The sequence below is a fragment of the Scyliorhinus torazame genome, chromosome 3, assembly GCF_047496885.1.
Source record: "Scyliorhinus torazame isolate Kashiwa2021f chromosome 3, sScyTor2.1, whole genome shotgun sequence".
NCBI lineage: Eukaryota > Metazoa > Chordata > Chondrichthyes > Carcharhiniformes > Scyliorhinidae > Scyliorhinus > Scyliorhinus torazame.
In genome coordinates, this window is record NC_092709.1 from 244662081 (window position 1) to 244687155 (window position 25075).

The window sequence follows — 25075 nt, forward strand, 5'->3', positions numbered from 1 at the left end:
ATGGTTAGCACTGCTGCCTCACAGCTCCAGGGTCCCAGATTCAATTCTGGCCTCGAGTGACTGTCTGTGTGGAGTTTGTACTTTCTCCCCGTGTCTGCGTGGGTTTCCTCCGGGTGCTCTGGTTTCCTCCCACAGTCCAAAGATGTACAGGTTAGGTGGATTGCCCCTTAGTTAGGTCGAGTTACTGGATTCCGGGTGAGGGTGGAAGCCTGGGCTTAAGTAGGGTAGTCTTTCCAAGGGCCGGTGCAGACGCGATGTGTCGAATGGCCTCCTTCTGCACTGTAAATTATATGATATCTAATTTCCTTTGATGCATTGGAAGGAACCTGATTAATGTTATCAACCATCTCAGATTGACCAGAAGTTTCCTGTGATGGATCACAGATGTCGCAGGTTTTGCTGCTATGAGCCTGGGAGATCTTTGTGCTTTACATTTCCTGCCAGAACACTTCTCTGTGATGTCATCAGCTGCCATCACAGAGAAAGCTCTAGCTCAGTGTTGTCTTTTTATCCATCACTGTAGAGGCCAGGAATGGGAGGTGTGATGGGAAAAATTGGGCATCAGGATGTTGGTTCATTGGGAATTGGCATTTGATGGGAAGCTCCTCTGGAGAACAGGGGATGGGGAAGAATTTTAAAGTTGGAGAGAGAGAGATCGAAAGAGAGAGACTGGGAAATGAGACCTGGTGATGGGGAACAAGCGAGAGAGAGAAACTATGATTTGGCGATTGGGGGAAGGGGGGCGATGGAGAATGGAACTGAATTGAGTTCAGGCAGGGGAAGTAAGGATCTGATACTGGTATTACTATTAATTATCAGTTCAATTTCAATGAATTACTAGTAATTACTGGCAGCATCAAAATTCCTCTTATCCCCAATTTCCTCTCTGAAATTCATTCTTCCATCTTTGGTTTGCCCTCCCACCTTCGGGTGCTTGCAAGGGGCTGCTGGGTCCTCAGAACATCTTGCATAACAGTGGCTGAAGCAGAACAATGAACAGAGAAACTCAACTATAGGGAACCCGACTTTTACAATGTAGTGACAATAACAATTGCAGATCTCATGTGATCGAATAGCACGTGATGGAACCTTATAAAATACACCCAAAACGTCAATTCGGTTGAACCCAGATATATAGGTCCTGGCCTTGCATTGGGGGTTCTGCAGGGCCTTGTGAGGAATGTAGCCTTTATTTTCCCCCTGCAAGCTGATTGATGTAAGAAGGAGGGGGGTCAGGGAGTTGGGACTCGCAATGCCATACTGTCATGTGTTCTCAGCCTCAAAGAATCTCAGTATATCAGTGTCAGTGGTCTATCCGGAGCAATGGAGCAAAACAGACTGGCACAGCACTAAAGTGAGGGTGACATGGAGCTGCGGATCAGGACCTCAAAGAAAATTCGCGAAGAACGTTTCAATTCTGTAAATGCGGGTCCTTACAAGTGAATCATGAGGGAAATCTCACAGCTTTCTGTGAGGATAGGTTAGCCTGACATCCTCTTGGGTGGTTATTCTCCTACCCTGGTATGGGGCATCTTTGACAATTAGCAACTCCCCTGAACCCATCACAATCGCCAGATCTGAATCCTTAGCTATTTAGGCAGCATCAACCTGGATTTGGAAAACTGCCTTGGCTATGGAAACAAACTTTTTGGTGAAAACTGAAACTAAGCACAAAGATTCTCAACAGTCTCATCATTCAAACCGAACAACACCCAAAAGAAAAGCTAATCGGTGACTCTCGGTGAGATATACAATGAAACTTGTCATGTGAGGGTCTGGTATGTGCAGGGTTAGTGTGGAACTGCGTAGTGCACCGCCCACACGGTGATGTAAGAAGGCACATGACCCAGACCGAGGATCAGTGTGGTGTTGGTCAGAGACGTGTTAAGACGTAGGATGGAGATAGCTCCTTGCCTATACCCTTAAATGTATATATTTATATAGCTAAAGTGGTTAATAAAGACATGCTGTTAACAGACAGAAGACCACAAAGCCTTCTTTAACAGGCATGTTCTGTACCCAATAAACCTGATGTCAACAATCTACTGTAAATGAAAATTTCAGGTTTAAAAAAATTATTTTATCGGATGTGGGCATTTAATGTCCATCCCTATGTAGTGATCTCTGTATGTGCTAATACATGTTTAGTTAATGTGAGGTCAGTACAGACAGGTGATCACTAGATGGCAACACTAACAGGGATTATATAAGGAGTTTCCCGCTCTTAAGTTAGTGTGTGTGTAGGACAGCTAGACGGAAGACGTGATCAGATCAGAGTGTCTGATTATTATGATAATTGTTAGTTTAACCTTACTTATTTGTTTTACTAGTCAAAGTATTAAAGTGAATGAACTCACAAGCATATTATTTTATGACTCAATAAATCATTTGTCATCATCTGGAAGACTTTGTTTATCATCAGAATTCAACACAACTCGGCAAGACAAATGAATAACATTTCTATTACAATTCAGTAAAATAACATGGTACCAAGTAAAAACAAGCTTTAAGAACAACTGGTAGTAAGATTAGGAAAGAAAAAGAAAAGTTCCGATACCGACTGTTCGACTGGGGAAGTTCTCGCAGCAAACAGATCCTCGACAGCAAATCGACGGACCACATGCAGGCTCCAAGACAGCTGAATACTACCGGTAACTTAAATCTTAATTGGAAGTTATTTAAACAACAAGACAAATGAGTAAAATTTATATTACAATTCAGTAATATAACACCATAATTTCACTTGAGATGGTGGTGGTGAGCTGCCTTCTTGAACCGCTGCAGTCCATATTGTGTAGGTATACCCACTATGCTGTTAGGGAGGGAGTTCCAGGATTTTTGACCCAGCAGCAATGAAGGAATGGTGATGTAGTTTCATGTTATGATCATGTGTGGCTGGGGCGGCACGGTTGCACCGTGGTTAGCACTGCTACCTATGGCACGGAGGACCCAGGTTCTATCCCGGCCCTGGGTCACTGTCCGTGTGGAGTTTGCATATTCTCCACGTGTCTGCGGGGGTTTCACCCCCACAACCCAAAGATGCGCAGGGTAGGTGGATTGGCCATGCTAAATTGCCTCTTAATTGGAATAAAATAATAAATTTATTTTCAAAATAATGATGGTGTGTGGCTTGGAGAGGAACTTGCAGGTGATGGTGATCCTATGCAACTGCTGTCCTTGTTCTTCTCGTGGTTGTGTTCATGGGTTTGAAGGATGCTGTTGCTGGAGCCTTGGTGAATTGCTGCAGTGCATCTTGTAGATGATAGACTCTGCTGCCATTGTGCATCGGTGATAGAGGAAATTAATGTTTTCGGTGGTGGAAGAGGTACCAATCACGCGGTCTGCATTGTCCAGAAGGGTGTCAAGCTTCATGAGTGTTGTTGGGGCTGCGTTCATCCAGGCAAGTTGAGAGTATTCAATTACACTCCTGGGGCGAAATTCTCCGGTATCGGCGCGATGTCCGCCGACCGGCGCCCAAAACGGCGCAAATCAGTCAGGCATCGCGCCGCCCCAAAGGTACGGAATCCTCCGCATCTTGGGGGGCCGAGCCCCAACCTTAAGGGGCTAGGCCCGCGCCGGACTAATTTCCGCCCTGCCAGCTGGCGGAAAAGGCCTTTGGTCCCTGCCAGCTGGCGCGGAAATGACATTTCCAGGCAGCGCATGCGCGGGAGCATTAGCGGCCGCTCACGGCATCCCCGCGCATGCGCTGTGGAGGGAGTCTCTTCCGCCTCCGCCATGGTGGAGACCGTGGCGAAGGCGGGAGGAAAAGAGTGCCCCCATGGCACAGGCCCACCTGCAGATCGGTGGGCCCCGATCGCGGGCCAGGCCACCGTGGGGGCACCCCCCGGAGCCAGATCGCCCCGCGCCCCCCCCCCCAGGACCCCGGAGCCCGCCCGCGCCGCCTTGTCCCGCCGGTAAGGTAGGTGGTTTAATCTACGCCGGCGGGACAGGCATTGTAGCAGCGGGAATTCGGCCCATCCATGGGGGGGGTGCCGCCAACCGGCGCGGCGCAATTCCCGCCCCTGCCGAATATCCGGTGCCGGAGAATTCGGCAACCGGCGGGGGGCGGGATTCACGCCAGCCCCCGGCGATTCTCCGACCCGGCGGGGTGTCGGAGAATCTCGCCCCTGACTTGTGCCTTGTAGATAGTGGACAGATTTTGTGGACATGATGTGGAGACGCCGGCGTTGGACTGGGGTGAGCATTTTGAATGCTAGTCTTTGCAGGTAATTAAGTCTTTACAGGCTTTTTTTGAGCGCAAAGAATTTTCAACTGTGCCATCGCTTCCACGGAGGGAAAATGTCTTTACTTCGACTATTCAACATCTCGGCATTTCTATTTTTAGATTTTCCTCGCATACGACATTTGTATCGAAGTTTGAGCTGCTCCGTCTGAACCTGTAAAGACTTAATTACCTGCAAAGACGCGCATTCAAAGTATCGTCTTGCATCTTTGACTTTGTCCATGTATATGTTTCTGGAACCCACCTCTTCATTCACCTGAGGAAGGAGCTGTGCTCCGAAAGCTAGTGATTTGAAACAAACCTGTTGGACTTTAACCTGGTGTTGTAAGACTTCAGACTTTGTGGAGTTAGGAGGTGAGTTACTCACCACAGAATTCCCAGCCACTGATCTGCTCTTGTAGCCACAACATTTGTCTGACTGCTCCAGTTATGTTTCTGGTCAATGGTAAACCTCAGGATGTTGATAGTGGGGGATTCATGAAGGCCCCATCTTTTCAGTCTTGCCCCTTGCCTGAGGCCATAGAGTCATGGAGTCCTACAGTACAGAAAAGGCCCTTCTGCTCATCTAATCTGCGCCAGTCAAAAACAACCACCTAATTATTCTAATCCCATTAACCAGCACTTAGCCTATAGCCTTGTGTGCCTTGGGAATGCAAGTGCACATCAAAATACTTCTTAAATGTTCTGAGAGTCTCGGTCTCCACCACCCTTTCACGCAGCGAGTTCCAAACTGCCACCACGCTCTGGGTAAAAACGTTCTTCCTCACATGCCCTCTAAACCTGCTGTCTCTGACCTTTAATCTATGCCCCCTGGTCGTTGATCCCTCCACCAAGGGGAAATGTTTATTTCTGTCTACTCTATCTATGCCCCTCATAATTTTATACATTTCCCCACGCAGACATGGGGAGAATGTGCAAGCACCAAACAGACAGTCACCCAAGGCCGCAACTGAACCTGGGTCCCTGGTGCTGTGGGACAGTTGTGCTAACCACTGGCACTTTCATAGCCATTAGCAATGGTTATCTTCTGAGCCCCTGTGGCACCAATTCCTGGAGAATGTGGCAAATGTGAGTCACCAGATCCATTGACATGCGGAGACATTGGTGAAACAGGTACTTTCTTATTTGCAAATCAGACATGCAATGTTTAGACGTTTATACACCTTGGGCCTAGCGAGGTGCCTATGCATGATGTTTCTGTTCTGCTATTTCTCTTCGTTCAGAGGGTCCTTGCTGCCCCTCGGTCTGGAGGGTTTTACTCCTCCTTTTGGCGAACCAGCCGCCTCTGTCACAATCTTCTCCTTCCTTCCTTCCCTTCTGCCTACAAGTGATTCTACAATTAGCACCAAATCCATGCTCCATCTTTGTGATGGCTTTCTCTCTGCAGTGTCATTGAAAAACAGACAAGAGTCAGGATGAATCTGCAACGGTTCTCTTTCTGTCCCTGATTCGTCAGTGAATATGGGGTCGACGGGCTTTGTTCCTTTGCTGGCAAGTACTCGCCTCTGAAAGAATAGGCAGTGCAGTGTGTGTATCTAGGGCCTCCCCATGGGTGACCACTATGAGATTGATTTGTCCAGGTGCCTGGATGTGCTGCTTTCAGCCCAAGCACTGGGATCCTCTTTCACGGCACTGTAATACTGGAGTCTTTGGAATATACATGAGGTCAAACTTTAGTCAGGCTGTGAGGTATTTTGAGAAGAAAGTAAGGGTTTTGTTTTGTGATCTATCCAGTACCACCACAGGAAGATGTTTTTGAAGCTCCTCCAGTTGTCCAACTGCTCTGAAATACTTTATCACTCTGGAGAATTTCCACATTGTGAGAAAAGGGTTAAACCCAGGAGATCGATTTTTGCCACTTTGCACAATTAGTCTTGCATGAATGCACATTGTTGCTTCACTTTGGTGATTCCCTGTTCTTGAGGAACGACTAACATGTCTCAGGTCTGTCAGTGTGCCCATATGGGAATGCACAGCCCATCAAGCCACTGCCTGGAGCTCACTAGCACAGCCTCACTAGGGCAGCACGGTAGCACAGTGGTTAGCACCATTGCTTCATGGCTCCAGGGTCCCAGGTTCGATTCCCGGCTTGGATCGCTGTCTGTGCGGAGTCTGCATGTTCTCCCCGTGTCTGCGTGGGTTTCCTCCGGGTACTCCAGTTTCCTCCCACAGTCCAAAGATGTGCAATTTAAGTGGGCTGGCCATGCTAAATTGCCTGTCGTGTCCAAAAAAAGGTTAAGTGGAGTTACTGGGTTACAGGGCTAGGGTGGAGACATGTGCTTAAGTAGGATGCTCTTTCCAAAGACTATTGCAGACTCGATGGGCCGAATGGCCTCCTTCTGCACTTTAAATTCTCTGATTCTGTTCTCGTTTACAGTTTTGTGTGTAATCCCTGCAGGTTTGAATGTGGGGCTGCTGAGCTCTCGCTGGCAGGCCAGCTTGCACCCTCCCTGTGCTAGTATGGAACCCACCCCCGAGGAAGTTAATGTTCAGGTTACGCTCCCTCAAATAACTCTTAGTCCTCCCCCAGAATCTCTTGATCCCACAGTTTTTTGTGGTGAATATTCTCTTGTTAGCCCACGGACAGTCTGAGATGGAAGTGTCTCTGCCTCGTGTACACCTCAGCCCTCATCATCTTGTGGCCACTTGTACCGTTCAACATGTGCTCCCACACATACCCTAGTATAGGCTGCTGGGTGCCATGATGAAACATTATGAAACACGTCAGAGTGATTCCACACCAATGTTTGGTCATGACCCAGAGTGGGGCATGATTCTGTTGAGCAAGGCTATCATAAGATGCCAATGTATTGATATTATGTTCTTATTGACGGGTCGAGTGGATGATCATGAACTATTTTTATGACACAGTGAAACAGGTTTTTGTAATTTTACAATCTTTTCCTCTCCCATCCAACATGACATTGGCTGTGAATGCGGCCAGAAAATAGATTAGATTTATTACACGAGGCCGACTTTTATCAGTTCCCATAGCAAGGTTGTTCCTCGAACAGCTGGTCAACTCATCATCGGAGGCTTACATCTTGAGCAGGCGCCACTCTGCCTCAACTATGGCTGACCACAAGTCTCTCCTGTCATTGGCTTGTGCTGGATGGATTTTGCTGGTTGATATGGAACCTGTTTGGCGACATTATGATCACACCTTCCTTGGCCATCAGGGCTTGGGGTGAGGCTCGAACCCGGAACTTCTGGCCTGGAGGCAGGGACACTACACCCTGCACCACTTCTATAGCTGTTGATTTGTTAGACTGTTTAATTTGTCATAATAGAGAAATCAAAGGATGAAGGAAGATGCTGATAAATAAGTATTGACTAATTATTATATAGTCACATAGAATTTACAGTTCAGAAGGAGGCCATTCAGCCCATCGAGTCTGCACCGGCCCTTGGAAAGAGCACCCCACCCAAGCCCAAGTCTCCACCCTATGCACGTAACCCAGTAACCCAAACTAACCTTTTTTTTGGACACTAAGGCAAAATTTAGCATGGCCAATCCATCTGATCTGCACATCTTTGGACTGTGGGAGGAAACCGGAGCACCCGGAGGAAACCCACGCAGACACAGGGAGAAAGTGCAAATTCCACACAGATAGTCATCCGAGGCCAGAATTGAACCCGTGTCCCTGGAGCTGTGAGGCAGCAGTGCTAACCACAGTGCAACCCCTATCTAGCATCATACTTCTGGAGAAGAACAATAGCCAAGCAAAATTGCTAATAATAAAGTCCTCACAGTGGAGACCGTGGCGAAGGCAGGAGGAAAAGAGCGCCCCCATGGCAGAATACAAGACAGAAATGATTTTAAGATGTTTTTGAAATCTTATGAGAGTTTTTACTGTCTATTGCCAGATTGTGAAATCAAAATATGGGCAGCAAGTGTAGAACATCTCACTGTTGAACTTTCCATATTCTGGAATGAACTTTTTCTTCAGAAGGAGAATGATACATTTGGGTATATTTTAACAGCAAGTTTATGCATTTTGTTAGGCAAAATATTTTAAGTTAAAAGTTCTCTTTCTTGAAGTCCAAGATGGGACGTCCACGGTGCAATGGGAATCAATCTCTCAGGGATTCAATACCTCTATATCAATCGCAGGGGCAGCTAGAGCTCAGAATGGGTCCATGTCTGCTCGCTGTAGCTTTAGGTATTGCTGGATTTATCAGAGGATTTTCATGGTAACCAGAAAATCTCTGCCAATAGGCACCTACATTAGTGTCAGGCCCTGTCCACCCCACAATGGGATTTGTTGGTACTTCATGACTAAGGCAGAAAGACAACTGATTCAGATTCCATGCCAAATTCTGGTGCAACCATCCTGCATGCACCCAAACTTTACCTCAAGAAGGAGTAAACTTTATGTGTTTGTGTCTCAGGCTTTTTCTCATCAATCAGTGTCTTATCTGCACAGTAGTCCATCACTATGTTTAGGAGTCTCTGAAGAAAGCTGCTGATAATCTGCATCAGTAGAATTTCTGTTTGACAAATATTGCACAATCTCTCTCCAGAGGGATTTATTACACATAACTAAATCCAAAGTGTTTAAGCACAGGTTGTCAAAGTCTGACTGTGCGACTCCTGAGCATGTCAGAGGCACTGCTAGAAACTAATTAAAGTTATGCTGAATACTGACATAAAACACTGATAAGCTTTCTGAGAGTTGTCCAGCTATGATCACCCTAATCAAGACGGACATGGTTTCACAATTCTCTGAAGGTGCCTCGGAAGTTCACAGTGCCAGGTCTATCCCTCCAGGTTCCATTCGGGAAACAATAACTGGGCGATCATGAACAGTGTTCATGAATACTGAGTTCAGGCATTGGATTACTAAATTTGTCAAACATTTAATCTGGAATTTCTATCACCTGGGACCTCATCCTGGAATTATATCAAAACCAAAGGTGTCCACTTATATCCTCCTCCTCCAAGGATAATTGGTCTTTGGTCATTGAACAGTTAACAAACCTGGGCTTGGTCCATGTTAGGTGAACGTCAGGTAATGTGTGGCATGGTGAGCAGCATAATGTACCACAACTCTCTATGTACAGCATCAGTAGCATCCAAACTACTGTTTGAGTACATATTATAACTCATCACATGTGTAATAGATCCCACCAGTTAGATTTTATTAACTTCATCTTTCTATATAATCCTGTCCTGGTATGGGGAGAGCGTGGGACTATAGCATTGATATACAGGACCACCGTGATCATATTGAATGGTGGAACAGGCTCGAAGGGCTGAATGGCCTTTCCCTGCTCCAATTTTCGATGTATCTGTGGTAGTTAATGAATCCAGGACAATGTATGTTCTTCTACCTGGCCTCTAGATTAATGCCTCAATCATAGCAAGTCTCAGAACAGCTTCATTAGGTCTGTGAGATCCAGGACTTAAACTTGCTGTCATAACATAATCCAGCTATCTTGTGCAGATCTTCCTGAACCACACTGAGAGCCAAATTAATTCTTCTTATTTGGTGGCTGCTGTAGGGAAAGGAGATCCAGTAAAAGTCTGACCAGTTCATAATATTGAAAGAAAACAACGATTTGCAGAGTTCAGCCAAGTTAATAATAGTTGTTAGGCTGTCCTTCAAGATTCCAGTTGAAGTCTTTCAGCACAGCCCTTCCAAAAATTTGACACTGAAGCAATTGGTAAGGAATGAGAGTGTGAATGGAAGGGCTGCAAAATAAAACTGGTTACATCTGTTACACTGAGGCAGGAAACTAATTCCTCTGCTTCTGGTGTTGAGGGCAATTGTAACGGATGTGAAGCTCTGAGCTGCATAATAAAAACTATTACTTTATTTTATCTTTTCAAATAAATTCTTAGGTTGATCTGAGCATTGGGATGTTAAAAGCAAGCGTTTGCAGTGTCAGCTAACGTCATGTGTAAAATAAGTGATTGATTTCAGAGTCATGAGAAGAGAGTGCACAAGCGACTGTCTGGAATCCAAATTTAATTAAGTCAAACCTTGTTTTGCTCTACACATTGGGACTTATTTTCAGTTTTAGTGCTCTCAATGCAGAACTTCACATGCCAGGAATATTAAGCTCTTTGCTAAGACAGCAACAGACTAAAATCAACCCCATTGGTTACTGAAGTTGTTCTGTTATAAATTATTTGTGTTTCTGGTTGATTGCTCCCGCAAATCATGAGACAGTTCTGATTTTGGTGACCCTGGAATTCTTGTAGCAGTAGAGGTTGCAAAGTATGTTTACACACACTGGGGAGGCCTAGAATATGGGCCTTTTCTGGAGTAGTGCATCAACTAGGCAGGGGCTGAAGCTCAGCAAAGCACACCGGAGGAGGTAACACATTTAAATACAGTGCATGCGCGACATGGGTTGCGACATAAATAGGCCTGGTGACCAGTGTCTGCTGAAAGAGGAGAGAAGAGGGTTATGTCACAGATGGTATAGAAGGCTGGATCTGGGAGCAGAGCTGAGTAGGATCTGGAAAAGTGTGCCATTTTGGTGAAGTTGGGGTCAACGGAACATGGGTGAGGTAATGCTGCAATTGGAAGAGAATTCCTGACTTTATCCTTGAAGAAAGGGAGTTAGAATTTTACCGGAGGACGTTCAGAAGAATGAAAGGCAAATTTATTGCGATGTATAGAATTCTCAGGGCGCTTGGTAGGGTAGATGCCGAGAGGGCGAGTCTAGGACCAGAGGGCATAATCTCAGAGTAAGGAGTCGCTGACTGAAGACAGAGATGAGGAGGAACTTCTTCTCTCAAAGGATGGAACTTTGTGACTGAAATTGGCGTCACATAAGACCAGAAGACATAGGGGAAGGAGTAGGCCATTCGGCCCATTCAGTCTGCTCTGCCATTCAATGACATTGTGACTGACCTGGGGCGCAGTTCTCCGACCCCCACCGGGTCGGAGAATCACCGGGGGCTGGCGTGAATCCCGCCCCCGCCGTGTCCTGAATTCTCCACCACCAGAGATTCGGCGAGGGCGGGAATCGCGCCGCGCCGGTCGGCGGAAATCGCGCCGGTCGGCGGGCCCACCCCCGGCGATTCTCCGGTCCGCGATGGGCCGAAGTCCCGCCGCTGTCAACCCACGCTAGCCACCATGGATTGAACCATCTTTCGAACGTCGGGACAAGGCGGCGCGGGCGGGCTCCAGGGTCCTGGGGGGGGGGGCGCGGGGCGATCTGGTCCCGGGGGGGGTGCCCCCACGGTGGCCTGGCCCGCGATCAGGGCCCATCGATCCGCGGGCGGGCCTGTGCCGTGGGGACACTCTTTTCCTTCCGCCTTTGCCATGGTCTTCACTATGGCAGAGGCGGAAGAGACCCCCTCCACTGCGCATGCGCGGGGATGCCGCGAGCGGCCGCTGACGCTCCCGCACATGCGTCGCACGGCAAAGTCATTTCTGCGCCAGCTGGCGGGGCGCCAAAGGCCTTTCCCACCAGCCGGCGGGGTGGAAATTACTCCGGCGCGGGCCTAGCCCCTCAAGGTGAGGGCTCAGCCCCTGAAGATGCAGAGAACTCCGCACCTTTTGGGCGGCGTGATGCGGGACTGATTCGCGCCGTTTTTGGCGCCAGTCGGCGGACATTGTGCCGATTGCTGAGAATCCCGCCCCTGATGTGATAATCCTCAACTCTATTTTCCCGTCTTATCCTCATTATCCTTGACTTCCTTACCGATTAAATATTCGTCTATTTCAGCTTTGAACATATTTAACAACCCAGCGGTAAAGAATTCCACAGATTCACCACCTTCTGAGAGAAGAAATTCCTTCTGTCTTGAATGGGCGGGGTTTACCGACCACCCCATCGATTGTTTTTCATCGGTGAAGGCTGCCTGTCAGCAGGATTTACTGGTCCCGCCATTGTCAGTAGGATTTCCTATTTACTGCACCCCTCAGCGCGGGAAACCCCTGTGCCGGCATGGGTTTCCCGCAGGCGTGAACAGCCAGTAAATCCCGCCCCCAGTCCCTAATGGCAGTAAAGTGGTGGAGCATGCAGAATATGGTGACAAATGTAGATACTTGCGTACGGATGCATTGCAGATATCCTCCTGACTGATCCAGGTAGTTAAAACATGGCTTGAGAATTGGGATTTTCCAACTCCTAGATATGCCTTGTGGCAGCATAGCTCTCTTCATTGACATGCTCTGCAGCTATGCAAGGATTTCTAACAGGAATCAAGAGGCATATCCAAGGGGCTAACCTTTGGTGACCAAAAATAAGCCTGTAATTTCCAGCCTGGATTTTGGAATAAAGGCAGCACAAAGGACTGGTGGTCAATGGAAGAGTCACGACTGCAGCAGGGATAGTGAACCTAATACTGTACGATGAGTTGACTGTGGTCAGAAACCAGCCACAAGTAGAGATGCCAGACTAGTGATAGGGAACACGCAAGACAGTCAATGGGAAGTCTGCCAGTTGGTTGAGACCAAATGTTCTCATCCTGTTCCACTCTAACTAGCGCAGGAGATGTAAGTATTTGTTTTAGGGCAGAGAACTTCAGTGATTTACCTGAAACATTGACATACTGTGACCTCTGAATGTTGCCATTGCAGTCTGGAAGAAGCCCCCATGTCTTAAAAGTGGTAACCCATTATAGCCACAAACAGTGCTGGTTATTCCCTGATTTAAAGCTCGTACTGTGGGTAGAGCAGGTGTCAGAACTTGGACATGGTCTCTGTTGAGTAGTTTCCTCCTCCCCCATCTTCTGGCAGCTTTTTCTGCTCAGTGATGTTTTTTGCTTTCTCACATCCTCCAGCCTCAAAGTCAGCCCTCTGAGACCATTCATTTCTGCATGGAGCTACAACAGTGCAAGATCAACAAAACCCCTTCTGTGCAGACAAAGAACTTTCCAGAGTAATACAATTCACCAGAAAACTTGTAGAAATAATTAGGAATACTAACCCATCAATGCAACATGCAACATGCTGCTGGTGAGGAAGGCCTTCCTGCCAGTTAGGGCCATGTTGTGCATATTAACACATAGCAAGTGGTGTGCCAATCCAAATTTAAAACAAGAGCTTAGAATGGAGACAGTGTGCGCTCCTATTGACCAACTTAACCTTCTTTCCCAATTCAGTGGCTAGTGCACCTATAGCCAGATGTGTGCCCACACCTCCTGCCTGCCATACTTGGGGACTTAGTAGGCCCCTTAAGTGCCTAAGCAACAGGTGTTTCGCGACTGAACTTTGAGGCTGACATGTTTCAGGAAGCTCTTTAACCTAATCACAAAGTGTTTTCCTTTCACTCCTTCCCCAGTTTTTGTTAATTTACTGTGTAGAACAGGTGCTTTATAACCATCTGAGACTTGAACGTAGCCAGTACTGAAGTGGGCAAATGAAGCACACAGACAGTCGGTCCATGGAACAAATTTTTCTCTCAATGGGACCATCTGGTAACTGAAAAGATAAATGTTTTGCTGGATGCTTTGTAAGTTTGCCTGCACAATTACCCTTCCTAAATGCTGGCAGTAATAGTGCTACCTCTGTGGAAGTGCTATGATTAGTCTATTTCTGTAATACCTTTGTCATTGCTTCGGCTCAAGTAATGAACTGTGATACGTTACCAGATGCATGCTGCATTGACTGATAAATGTTATATTTTGTTGTGCATCACTGTTTCAGGCTACATTATGTTACTATTTGTTCCATTTTAATGTGTGCTTGAGTTACCAAAACAAGAGTGATTTATTTCTAAAGTGGTTTGTTACTACTGAAAACATTCGTTGCCACCATTTCAACTTTGTCCCTTTTAGGCAAAGTTGTGAAGTACAAACAAAGAAAGGCAATGCTGTTTATTCTGCAAGAAAAGGGAAAGACATTTTGCAATTTTAATCAGCTACATTGACATGATGTTTCTTGTTGTTGAATTCATTTTGATTTAATAGTTTATATAGTCAGTTGATACTTCCCTGAATAAAATGTGACATTGATTTTAGTCAACACCGTAGTCCGGATCGAAGATGATTTCCGCAGAAAACTTTGGAAGTGATTTTCCAGCCCTATTCGCCGCAGACTCAAAGCAAGTTATAGCTGTTAACTATAAGAGGGTCATAATGTGATTTGCGCCAGGGGGCTTTCAGAATGAGATCTTCCCCATCCCCTGCCGGTGATGTGCAGTGAGGGCGTGAACCTGATAACCAAGAATTTAAATCGATTTAAATAATGTCTTATGTTCGGGTTTGCCATATCATGCCAGGCCTTCAAGCTGGCAGTGCCAGGGTGCCCAAATGGCATCTATCCTGTGCCGGGGATTGGGCCCGTGGGTGCACTGCCCTTATGAGGAGAGGTGAGGGGGACTCAAAGACCCCCTAATCGGTAAAGTTGGGCTTTGGGGAGTCACGTTGGTGGGAACGAGAGATCGGGGCACCATTTAAAAATGGCACCCCGATCTCTTCCTGCATTGGCGAGCTGAGCTCCTCAGTGCAGGAAACAAAGGTAAATGCGGCCTGGGCGGGGCCTTCCTTGCCAAGGCCGAAAAAAGAACAGAGTCCCGTTTTATAGCGGGTCGTTCTCAGCGCAGCAGGTGCTGGGAAACACTCTGCTAAATGCTCCCACAACGGATCTCTGTTTCTTTTCTGATAAATCGTGTCCTTTACCATTTTGGGGGAGAATTTCACCCTTTGAGAGTCAGAACAGTATAAAATAGACCCCCAGTCAGCAGTTACTAAGCATTGTGCAGCAGCAATGCAGGCACTGGATCAATTACATTTTGAACAGCTGTCAGCTGTGATGAATTTGATGGCCTCCTTGAATTTCTATGCTTAAAATAGTGTTGAAGGGTTTTATTTTCAAAGGGAATCTTTTACTCTGTGACTGAGAAGGAAGCTATCAGGTAAGATCCTTCAGTGGAGTTTAGCATTACTTTCAGACATCCAACATTCACAGTCCTTCTATTCATCTCAGATTCTAGCTGACCAGTGTTTTTGCTTCAGTGCAATATTTTCTACAGCTCGTTCATCAGAACAATATGAGTGTATTAATTCAGAAAGATATTGCACATCTTCAATACTTACTCAGCTCTGCGAAAAAGAAACGTCACATGAGTAAATGTTTCCACTGATGCACTGACTGTTGGCAACCAGTTTTTCCCCTCTTGAACAAACCGATAACATTGATTTACCAGACTATTGCAATCATCAGTGAAGGAACTATTTTTCTCCTTCAGCTCTTGAGTGATAAACTGAAGGGGAAGGTGCCAGCCTATTAAAGAAGCCACCCAAAATGAGTGAAGACAAAAATTGTTCCATGATGTCTGAAACGTGCTTTAGAACATTTGCCTTAGTTATTTTTCTGAAAAAGGTGTGACTTCCATATTCCATTACTGTGTAGAAAAGGCAAGGAAAGCAGAACTAAATTAAAGCATCTACAGATTCAGAAAAGGAAATATTTCTTGGGTTGTGGTCAAAATGTAAGGGATTAGTAATGGTTGGTCAGCTTTTTCCAGCCAACGTAGACACAATGGGTTAATTGACCTTTTGTGCTGCATAATTCTATGATTTGTCATTAGAACATTAGAAGAGAAGATTCTCAATCCAGTGTCGCCGGAATCGCGAATTGAATTCGGGCAGAGAATCGTGAGGCAGCCGAAAATTGCAGTCAGTGTTTGGCGCCCATTGGAATATCATGCTTCGACACATCAATAGCAGTGTGGACATGCAAATTGTACAGTAGCATGCATTAACATCTGATTAATTAGCCCGATCAGGTAGTCTCCGGCCTCCCGCTACACTCCGCCTCCACCAGGTGAACGTGATGGCAGTGCGGTTCACTTGTGGTATTTAAAATCAAGAAACAGGCACCATGGCTACTGAGGGAGAGAGGAGGTAGGTAATATCCCCAAATGGTCAATGGTGGGCTGATGGTTGTGCTGCTCGCTGGGGGCATTTGCCAGGACCGGGGTGAGTAACCGGGGTCGACCAGGGGATGGGGTGTCTCCCTAGGACTGGTTTGTCCAGGCACAGACTGCCCACTATGGCCCATAGATGCGCAGAGTGCACCGGTTATATGGGTGCACAGGTCACGCCCCTAGAAGCCCACAGACCCCTGCTGGCCTAACACAGCAGTGGCCCAGCAGATGTTGACATACCCTAGTGTACCCATCTGAGGCATTCTCCCACTGCAAGGGCCACAAGGAAGCCACAGAGCGTGCCTTGACTGGCGGAAACATAGAACAAGGCCGTTGGCACCCACCCTGGCACACAGCCCCTCACAGGACAGATGTCCTGCCAGTGACACCATCAGCTAGCCCACCCCACGGGACCACCGGCTGGCACCACGCCCTGCCCTACTACTGCGCCTCTGTCCCCATCCATCCTGCCCCCAGACAAGTAGGCACAAAAGGGTGCATGTCACATGGGACCCACAGTACACCGCCGCTGGTCCCAACAGGTGTCCACCCCCGTGGGCCCTGTTCGCACGCATACCACCAAGCATTGAGCTGGTCGGTAGCACACTGAGCTCACATCAGCTCCCCCACAACCTGGTACCACCCTGCTGGAAGACCACCCAAGGAGGACCCCCACAGTAGAACTCACAGGAGGGCCCAGGTCAGGGGCCACAGAGCATACTGCTGGCATGGGTAGCGCCAGCCGCCGGTAACTCTGCCAGCAAGGACAGGTAGCGGGTGTTAGAGGTCCATTGGTACCAGTCATGGACAGGGCCAGTGGTGTAGTGTGGAGGGCAAAGTGTCAGGAGGAATGGCCAGGGGTGGGGGTGGAATTGGGAGGGGGGGTCATGCAGGGGCAGAGGCTGCAGTGCAAGACAGGGCCACCATGCAGCCCATTGAACCTGGTCGGGCATGGGAGTACTCACCATGCTAACATATCTGCACTTCACCCACTCCAGATAATGTAGTTCAGTATCCAACCAGGAATGGTTGGCATCTGCCTAGCCGCCGCAGCCCTAGCACTGCGGCTGCACAAACAGTAGCTGTTCAGGGAGAGTCCTGCAGAACCAGAGCCTGCCCCAGAGAAGCAAGAGCCAGCTGGTGATGCTGGAGAGCCAGCCGCCCAACAGGCCGAGGAGGAGGCGGGACGGAAGCGTTTCATCAGGCTTCGTGCATACTTGCAGAGCCTGTCATTCGAGGACCTGCCGGACTGAGCGTGTCACCGAAGACCTTGACTGACTAGGGAGACCGTACAGTATAGCTGTCACATCATGGCGCATCTGGCACCGCGGGGGTATGGGGGAGGAGACCCGCTCCTGGTGGCTGTCAAGGTGACGGTCGCCCTGAACGTTTACGCCATTGGGTCCTTCCAGGCGCCTAGTGGTGACCTGCCTAGGACCTCACAGACCTCAGTGCACAGATGCATTTGCCCCATCATGGAGGCCCTGTATGCCTGGGCAGCACAATATATCCATCTGAATATGGACCAAGACCACCAGGAAGCCCAGCAGAGGATTCACCACCATCTCTGGGATACCCCAGGTCCAGGGGGTGATCGACGGGATGCATGCCCCCTATGAGCACAGGAACATGAGGGGGTGCCCTTCACAAAACAAAAGGGATTCCACTCTCTCAATGTGCAGTTGGTGTGTGACCATCAACTACACATCATACACGTCTGCATATGAAAATCAGGCAGCGTGCACAATGTCTTCATCCTGGCACGCTCAACAGTGCCCAACATCTTTGAGGCGCTCTTCTGGGTGAGGGGCCGGCTGCTGGAAGACAGAAGTCATCCGCTGCGGTCGTGACTGATGACACCTATCTGGAGGCCTCAGGACAAGACCAGAAGCATCATTGAGCGTTTCACCAATGTGCAGAAGATGTGGTTCAGGTGCCTGGAACAATCTGGGGGGCCCCTCCTGTATAGACCTGGGTGGAGGCTTGGAGCAACATACTTGAGGAGGAGAATGAACTCTAGGCCTCATCCGATGAGGACAATGCGGAGAAGGGCCAGGATTGGCAGGGCATGGGGCCTGTGCAGCCACAGGAGGCCCTTCCAAATTGCTGATGATATCATCAGTATGTCACATGATCAAACTCTTTAAAGTGACCCTGTTTCCACCCGGAACAAACACGAATACATGGCACTTTTCTTCCCCTTTTCATTAGAGCTTCCAGTAATGAAATACAATATAACATTAACAATCAAAATTTACAATGTGGAAGACTTCCGGTTGCGGCGATGACCAGCTAAGCCGCACGTTTTGGCGGCTCCAGTTTAAACGGACCTTCGGGTTCTTTTAAGAGCCCCAACGGGAAATTCTTTTTTGACGAAACCCGGTGTGGGTTGAGGCAACAGGGAGTCCCCCCCCAGTGAGAAAGAAAAATATCGGCGGCGGCGGCGGCCAGATCTCGGAGAATCCTCGAGGGCAGCGGCAGAAGAAAGAAAGGAGCAAGATGGCGTCAGAGGGAGCCCAGCCGACCTGGGGACCGGACCAAGACGAATTTTTAAGACGGTGTGTGGAGCTGCTTAAAAAGGAGGTGCTGGCCCCAATGCTACAGGCAATCGAGGGGCTTAAAGAGACACAAAAGGCCCAGGAGATAGAGCTCCGTGTGGTGGAGCAGAAGGTAATGGACAACGAGGACGAGATCCTGGGCCTAGCGGTCAAAATGCAGACGCACGAGGCGCTCCATAAGAAGTGCATCGAAAGGATTGAAGTCCTGGAAAATAGATCAAGGAGAAAGAACCTCCGGATCCTGGGTCTCCCCGAGGGAGTGGAAGGAGCTGACAGCGGGGCTTACGCGAGCACGATGCTACGCTTGCTAATGGGAGCTGAGGCCCCCTTGGGCCCCTTGGAAGTCGAAGGGGCCCACCGGGTCCCTGCGAGGAGACCAAAGGCTGGAGAACCACCTAGGGCGATGATCGTGCGATTTCACCGCTTCAATGACAGAGAGGTGGTTCTGAGATGGGCCAAGAAGGTACGAAGTAGCAGATGGGAGAATGCGGTGATACAAGTGTATCAGGATTGGAGTGCGGAGGTGGCGAGAAGGAGGGTGAGTTTCAATCGAGCCAAGGAGGTGCTGCATAAGAAGAAAGTGAAGTTCGGGATGTTGCAGCCGGCGCGATTGTGGGTCACGCACCAGGATTGACATTACTATTTTGAGACATCGGAAGAAGCATGGACCTTCATTCAAAAAGAGAAACTGGACCAGAACTGAGGGACTGATGGTGGAGGGGAAACAACACTGCTGATGTATAGAGGTGTAAATTGGGGAGGTGGGGACACTGAGAAATGTGAGCGCAGGTGGGGGGAAGAAGAGACACAGGCGGGGGATGGGGAATAGGAACGGGGCGGTAGGGGGAGCTGCGTCATGGGGGGCGGGATGGTTCTAGAAAGTTTTTTTTTTCTTTTCCCGCACCAGAGAGATGATGGCGGGAAGATAGGCGCAAGGAGGATGGGAGTTCCTCATACGGGGGGGGGGGGTCAAGGAGAGAGCGGGAGAAGCCGGGGGTCAGTTGAGGTCAGCTGACTTTCGAAAGCAATATGGGGGGAGTAACCATGCTAGATGGGGATCTAGCGGGGGGGGGGGACAACTGGGTTGCTGCTGCGGAGATCGAAAGGGAGCTGGTAAGAGAAAAGGTGGTCGAGGTGGGAATGCGCCGCCTGGGGGACGGGTGGGTGCGCGGAACCGGGACGTGGGACTGACCCAGAGAGGGTGATGGCTAGTCGACAGGGGAGGGCGGCGGGCAGCCCCCCAGTCCGGCTGATCACGTGGAACGTGAGAGGCCTAAATGGGCCGATTAAGAGGGCCCGAGTGTTCGCGCACTTGAAGGGACTGAAGGCAGACGTGGCCATGCTTCAAGAGACGCATCTGAAGGTGGCGGACCAGGTTAGGTTAAGGAAAGGATGGGTGGGACAGGTGTTCCACTCAGGGCTGGACGCAAAGAATAGAGGGGTGGCCATATTGATGGGGAAACGGGTGTCGTTCGAGTCTCGGAACATTGTAGCAGACAGCGGGGGCAGATATGTGATGGTGAGTGGCAGACTGCAGGGAATGGAGGTCGTGCTGGTCAACGTATATGCCCCGAACTGGGATGATGCGGGATTTATGAAGCAGATGCTGGGATGCATCCCGGACCTGGAGGTAGGAAACCTGGTAATGGGGGGGGGACTTCAACACCGTGCTAGACCCAGGGTTAGATAGATCTAGATCCAGGACCGGAAGAAGGCCGGCAGCGGCCAAGGTGCTTAGGGGGTTTATGGACCAAATGGGGGGAGTGGATCCGTGGAGATTTGCCAGGCCGCTGGCTAAAGAGTTCTCCTTTTTCTCCCATGTCCATAAGGTATACTCCCAGATAGATTTCTTTGTTCTGGGAAGGTCACTGATTTCGAGGGTGGAAGGAACGGAGTACTCGGCCATAGCTGTTTCAGACAATGCTCCACACTGGGTGGATCTGGAGCTAGGAGAGGAGAGGGAGCAGCGTCCACTCTGGCGACTGGATGTGGGATTATTGGCGGATGAGGGAGTCTGTGGAAGAGTGCGGGGATGTATCGAAAGGTACCTGGAGGCCAACGATGATGGGGAGGTCCGAGTGGGGGTGGTATGGGAAGCGCTGAAGGTGGTGGTCAGGGGAGAGTTGATCTCCATCAGGGCTCACAAGGGGAAAACAGAGGCCAAAGAAAGGGAAAGATTACTGGGGGAGATTTTGAGTGTGGATAAAAAATATGAGGAGGCCCCGGACGAAGGACTATATAGGGAGAGGCGACGACTCCAGACGGAGTTCGACCTGCTGACCACAGGGAGGGCAGAGGCACAGTGGAGGAAGGCACAGGGGATGAGATATGAATATGGGGAAAAAGCGAGTCGCCTGTTGGCCCACCAGCTTCGAAAGAGGACAGCGGCGAGGGAAATAGGGGAGTTAGGGATGAAACGGGAACCACGATGCGGAGAGCAGGGAAGGTAAATGAGGTGTTCAAGACCTTTTATGAGAGGTTATATAGGTCCCAACTCCCGGAGGGAAAGGAGGGGATGCAGCAGTTTCTGGACCAACTAAGGTTCTCGTGGGTGGAGGAGCAGGAGGTGGCAGGCCTGGGGGCGCCAATTGGGGTGGATGAGGTGACCAAAGGGCTGGGGAACATGCAGGCAGGGAAGGCCCCAGGACCTGACGGGTTCCCGGTGGAATTTTATAGGAAATATGTGGATTTGTTGGCCCCGCTGCTGGTAAGAACCTTTAATGAGGCCAGAGAAGGGGGGACCCTACCCCCGACAATGTCGGAGGCGACGATATCACTAATCCTGAAGCGAGATAAAGACCCGCTGCACTGCGGGTCTTATAGGCCTATCTCACTCCTAAATGTGGACGCCAAGTTGCTGGCAAAAGTGCTGACAATGAGGGTAGAGGATTGTGTCCCGGGGGTGGTGCACGAAGATCAGACAGGGTTCGTAAAGGGGAGACAATTGAATGTCAACGTGCGGCGGCTATTGGGGGTGATAATGATGCCCCCAGCAGAGGGGGAGGCAGAGATAGTGGCGGCAATGGATGCAGAGAAGGCATCTGATAGGGTAGAGTGGGAGTATCTATGGGAGGTGCTGAGGAGGTTCGGGTTCAGGGAGGGGTTTGTCAGCTGGGTTAAACTCCTCTATGGGGCCCCAATGGCAAGTGTAGTCACAAATCGGCAAAGGTCGGAGTATTTTCGACTACATAGGGGAACAAGACAGGGATGCCCGCTGTCCCCATTACTGTTCGTGCTGGCAATTGAACCACTGGCCATAGCGCTGAGAGTCTCCAGGAAATGGAGAGGGGTGGTTAGAGGGGGAGAGGAACACCGAGTGTCACTCTACGCAGATGACCTACTGCTATATGTGGCGGATGCAGTGGGGGGGATGATAGAGGTTATGCAGATATTGAGGGAGTTTGGAGATTTCTCGGGATATAGGCTTAACATGGGGAAGAGTGAGCTTTTCGTAATACACCCTGGGGACCAGAGTAGAGGGATAGATGGCCTGCGCTAAGGAGAGTGGAAAGAAACTTCCGATACCTGGGGACTCAGATAGCCAGGAGCTGGGGAACCTTACACAGACTCAATCTGACTCAGCTGGTGGAGCAAATGGAAGAGGATTTCAAAAGGTGGGATATGCAGCCGCTGACACTGGTGGGTAGAGTGCAGGCGATTAAGATGATGGTCCTCCCGAGGTTCCTATTTGTGTTTCAATGTCTCCCTATATTGATCACTAAGGCCTTTTTCAAAAAAATAGATAGGAGCATCATGAGCTTCGTGTGGGCAGGGAAGGCCCCGAGGGTAAGGAGGGGGTTCCTGCAACGTAGCAGGGACAGAGGGGGACTGGCGTTGCCGAATTTGGGCGACTACTACTGGGCCGACAACGTGGCGATGATCCGTAAGTGGATGATAGAGGGAGAGGGGGCGGCGTGAAAAAGGCTGGAGATGGCGTCCTGTAAAGGAACGAGCTTAAAAGCGCTGGTGACGGCGCCACTACCGCTCTCCCTGAAAAAGTTTACCACGAACCCAGTGGTGGCGACAACATTAAGTATCTGGGGGCAATGGAGGCGACAGAGGGGTGTGCTGGGAGCCTCGGTGTGGTCCCCGATCAGGAACAACCATAGGTTTGCCCCAGGGAGGTTGGATGGAGGGTTCCAGAGCTGGCACCAGGCAGGAATTAGGAGAGTGGGAGACTTATTTATAGATGGGACGTTTGCGAGCTTGGGAGCGCTAGAGGAAAAGTATGAGCTGCCCCCGGGGAATATCTTTAGGTATATGCAGGTGAGGGCGTTCACGAGACAACAGGTGAGGGAATTTCTGCTGCTCCCGACACAAGGGATCCAGGATAGAGTGCTTTCGGGGGTGTGGGTCCGGGAGGGCAAAGTGTCCGAAATATACCGGGAGATGAGAGACGAGGGGGAGGAGCTGGTAGAAGAACTGAAGGGAAAATGTGAAGAAGAGCTCGGGGAGGAGATTGAGGAGGGTTTGTGGGCTGATGCCCTAAGTAGGGTAAATTCCTCTTCCTCATGTGCCAGGCTTAGCCTGGTCCAATTTAAGGTGCTACATAAAGCACAAATAACGGGAGCGAGGTTGAGCAGGTTCTTCGGAGTGGAGGACAAGTGCAGGAGGTGCGGGGGAAGCCCGGCGAACCACACACATATGTTTTGGTCGTGTCCGGCACTGGAGGGGTATTGGAGGGGAGTGGCGGGAGTGATCTCGAAGGTGGTGAAGGTCCGGGTCAAGCCAAGCTGGGTGTTAGCTTTATTTGGGGTAGCGGATGAGCCGGGAGTGTAGGAGGCGAAAGAGGCTGATATTGCGGCCTTTGCGTCCCTAGTAGCCCGGCGTAGGATTTTACTCATGTGGAAGGAAGCGAAACCGCCCCGGCGTGGAGGCCTGGGTGAACGATATGGCAGGGTTAATAAAACTGGAGCGGATGAAGTTTGCACTGAGAGGATCGGCTCAGGGGTTCACCAGGCAGTGGCAACCATTCCTCGACTATCTAGCGGAACGTTAGGGGGAAAATAGATAGCCAGCAGCAGCAGACCGGGGCGGGGGGGGGGGGGGGGAGGGGTGGGGGGGGGGGGTAGGGAAGGGTGGGGGGGGGGTAAATTGTTTGTGTTCTAGATGGGGTGAGGGGGCGGGGGGGGGCACTATTTCGTATTATTTTGTTAGTTCACTATTTTATTTAAACAATGTTATCTATCAGTTATCATGTTACCGTTTTTGTTGATTTGTAAGGGGGAAAAATTGTGTTTGAAAACTTTAATAAAATATATTTTTTAAAAAAAATTTACAATATGTACAATTAACAAACACAACAGTCAATAAGTTAGACATTTCAGAGGACGTCGATTTTCTGTGTGGTTGTCGGCGAACCTCAGGCATCTGCTTTTTCTCGTTGACTGCAACCTCTGGTGATTTTAGTTGCATTTGTACGTCATCCGTAGTTGTCTCAACCAGAGACAATGCCATGTTTGCAGGTGTTCTCAAGTGTTAAAATGTCCTCAGTGTCATGATATGCAGACATGCAGCTAATGATATAGACAGGCACAGACAGGCAGCTAATGAACACAGAGAACAGGACATGACCAATGAGCAGGCAGGACACTCAGGGGTGGTATCTCACTATAAAAGGCGTGAGGCACTCACAATCCGTCTCTTTCCACTGATGAACATCTACAGAGTGAGTCAGGCTGTATTTACAGTATCACACCTCCAGCATGTGACGAAGAGCTAGTCTGGTTCAGTCAGGCAGAGTAACCACACTTAGGTTAGCAGAGAGTCAAACTCACAAAGAACTGTGCTAACTGTGCTGCTGGTTCAATAAATCAGATTGAACTAACTTCAAGGTCTGGCATATCTTTTGGTTAAAGTTGCATCCAGTTGCAGCCTGTGTTATCCCAGAGTACATAACACATCACTCAGCTGGGGTACTATCTTCCACAGTTGTTTCTGGTATTGACTTTTGGACTCTGAGAGGAAACCAAAGCACCCGGAGGAAACAACAGCAGCATGGTGGAATGGTGGTTCACACTACTGCCTCACAGCGTCAGAAACCCGGGTTCAATTCCGGTCTTGGTTAACTGTCTGTGTAGAATTTGCACGTTCTCCACTGGTCTGCATGTGTTTTCTCCAGGTGCTCTGGTTTCCTCCCACAGTCCAAACATATGCAGATTAGGTGGGTTGGTCGTGCTAAATTGCCCCTAAGTGTCCAGGGATGTACAGGTTAGGTTCCAGGGATATGGCAGGGGAGTGAGCCTAAGTAGGGTGCCCTTTCAGAGGGTCGGTGCAGACTTGATGAGCCGAATGGCCTCCTTCTACACTCTAGGAATTCCATGGTTCAATCCTGTGGTTCATGCCGGCACGGGGATAATGTGCAAACTCAACACAGTCACCCAAGGTCCGAATTGAACATGGGTCCCTGGTGTTGTGAAGCAGCAGTGCTAACCAACAT

The 25075-nt window shown here is 49.3% G+C and overlaps 1 long non-coding RNA gene across 1 annotated transcript in view; it reads left to right on the forward strand.

Moving 5' to 3' along the window:
• Positions 1-10655: 10655 nt before the first annotated feature.
• Positions 10656-25075, forward strand: part of LOC140409589 (uncharacterized) — a 96072-nt gene continuing 81652 nt past the window's right edge. Inside the window, exon 1 of the long non-coding RNA XR_011940409.1 lies at positions 10656-10763. This is a non-coding gene — a long non-coding RNA (uncharacterized lncRNA). The remainder of the gene's footprint in view (positions 10764-25075) is intronic.